This window comes from Rattus norvegicus, chromosome Y (assembly GCF_036323735.1).
Source record: "Rattus norvegicus strain BN/NHsdMcwi chromosome Y, GRCr8, whole genome shotgun sequence".
NCBI lineage: Eukaryota > Metazoa > Chordata > Mammalia > Rodentia > Muridae > Rattus > Rattus norvegicus.
In genome coordinates, this window is record NC_086040.1 from 17925373 (window position 1) to 17928490 (window position 3118).

Genomic DNA, 3118 nt, shown 5'->3' on the forward strand with positions numbered 1-3118 from the left:
TTAACATACATTAAATACTTAACTTCCTTTACACTAATCTTCAAATTCTCCCATCATCTTGTCTTTGTTACTTAAATGCAAACATCACACTTTGACTCCAAGTTCTAATCTTCAGTTACTTTCCACCCTGCTCTGCATTCTACCTCAAATCTTATCACTATATTTAAGTCTATAACAAATCTTCATGTGCTCTCATGAAAATTAATCACGAAGAATCATTTTTTATATTTACTAACACTGTTCTCATACAGGTAACTATTATTTGTCTGTCACCAATATGATTACTATCCCCTTTGATGTTTTCAGTACCATTTTCAACATACCATTTTATAGTTGCTCTTTATTTGAGAAAATAAAATGTTCTATTTTTCCCCTAATAAATTATGTATCAAGAGTTTGCTCCATTGAAACATTATACAAGAAAACAAAGTTGTTACAAAGTTCTAGTTCTACTCAGACCTAAAACAGAAACCTGGTTATGTGACAGGAATCATAGGTAGAACGCTTCAGGAAGAGAAAGCAGGGCTTGTAGAAGACCTCATTCAGGGAAGTGCTTCATGCAATTGTAAACCAAAAGTGTAAAAGTCCTGAACTCTCAAATTGAGTGAAGGTTGTTGAAGAATATTTACAAGTGATTCTGAGTGGGTTACATAAACAGGTTTATTCATAAACCAATGGTAAATAATAGAAAAATGGCATCAAAATGTATTAGGGCAGAAAAAAAAATAAAGTTAAAAGTTGTTTTTTTTTTTTTTTTTTTTTTTTTTCCCCGGAGCTGGGGACCGAACCCAGGGCCGTGCGCTTCCTAGGTAAGCGCTCTACCACTGAGCTAAATCCCCAGCCCCCAAAGTTAAAAGTTGATACAGGTTTCAATATGAATGTTGTCAGTTTGAACATGCTGAAGGTTAGTGGATGATTTAATGTGATGAATGACTCATATATACTAACAATATTGCTTGACCCAATAGTCAAATTACACAGAGTGAGAACAATAACAAAAACCAATTACAAAAATCTGTTCAGGTATGGCTATATTTTTAATATTTCTTTTTGAAAACATTCATTTAATTAAATAAAATTCAATAAGGAACTGAAGATAACCCTTTTCATCTTGGCATTTCCAATCTCTAAACAGAGGTATAGTGAATGAACCTTCATCCAGCATTTGCCTAATGCTGGCATTATTAATTTAAAATAATAAGCATAGCAGTGTATCATATTTGTGGGCATTCGTTACTAATGCCCAATTATCTCCTAAGAAGGACATCCATTAAAACAATCTAGCATAACTTTGTTTCCTTTAAATATTAATAATCTTAAATATTGAGATTGCTTATCATTTTCACAGCATAGGACACAATATGTAAGTACTTCGTTTTTACCTATCAATATCAGTCACTCAACCTTTCTTTTTTATGCATTTTGATATATACCAAGCTTAACAAAGAGGAGACAGTCTGCTTTTCAGCAATCCTTACATTTCTCCCATGGTCCACTACAAAAGAGCCATATTACAATCAATTAAATTAATATTTTATGTAAATGATAATGGCATGCAAATGCAGATTTTTATATTTCATATAATAAAAAATCAGTGATCCAATAAATAAATAGGTACAGATTTTACTTTTATAGGAAGAAAATAGGTTAATAATACCTTATAATATCCACTCTAATTCATATTGAGTCAGTGCTGGGATATGTGTAACAATGTTTGTAAAAAGAATAAGTACTTTACTGTATCTTTTTAACAGAAATTGGACATAGTCAATAAAGAGTTGTCAGATAAATGTAGAAATAGTTCAAAATATTTTTAAAATTATTCTGAAACATATTTCTAGAACATCTGAGTTCAGTTCTCAGGTTCCATATAACTAGCTAATATAGTGCTGAGCACTTGTATTCCATGTTCACACACAATATTATTCTCCATAGGAAATAAATGTTTTAAAATCTCAAAACCTATATTATTTAAGAGTAAGATTTTTGACGTGTAAGATTACACTTTTTTTCCATTTTTTCTTAAATTGGGTATTTACTATTTACATTTCAAATTTTATTCCTTTTCTGGGTTTCCAGTTCATCAGCTCAGACTTCTCCCCTCCCCTTCTATAATGTGGTTGTCCCCTCCACATTCATTCCTTTCCTTAAAACACCCCTCTGTACTTTCCCCTACATGAAGCATTCAACTGTAATAGGACCATGGGCTTCACAATCGTGCCACAACCAGGCTATTCACTGCTAGATATAGAGTTAGAGCCCAGAGTCAGCTAATGTATAGTCGTTGGGTTATGGTTTAGTACCTGGAAGATCTGGTTGCCTGGCAGTTTTTTTTTTTTTTTTGAGTTTGAAAGTTCTTTGAGCTTCAGCCCTTCCTTTAATTCCTCCAAAGCGGATCCTATGCTTAGTTCAGTGATTTGCTTCTGGCATTCGTCTGTGTGTTCACATGCTCAGGCTGGGTCTCTCAGTAGGGATCTTTATGCAGTTCCTGCCAGCATGCACTTCTTAGCTTCATCAATCTTATCAAGTTTTGATATATGTATATATATATATATATATATATATACATAAATATATATATTGATAAAGATATATATATATATATATATATATATACATATATATATATATATATATATATATATATATATATATATATATATATATATGGAGGTACATGTCCAGCAGAATCTGAATGGCCATACCTTCAGGTTCCAAAAAAAATGCCTCCCTACACCTATTATGGATATTTTAGTTACCGTTTTAAGGAAGAAGTGAATCATCTCCATTTTCGCCCTCCTTCTTGAGTTTCACGTGGTCTGTGCATTGTATTTTAGGTAATTTGAGAATTTGGGGTATATCGACCTTTCAATGAGTGCATACTTTGTGTGTTTTTCTGTGATTGGGAAACAACACTCAGGATGATATTTTCTAGTTCCATCCATTTGACTATGAATTTCATGCCCTCATTGTTTTTGATAGCTGAGTAGTAGTACTTTGTGTAAATATATGTCATTTTCTGTATCCATTCCTCTGGTGAAGGGCATCTAGGTTATTTCCAGCTTCTGAATATTATGAATAAGGCTGATAGGAACATAGTGTAACATGTGTGTTTGTT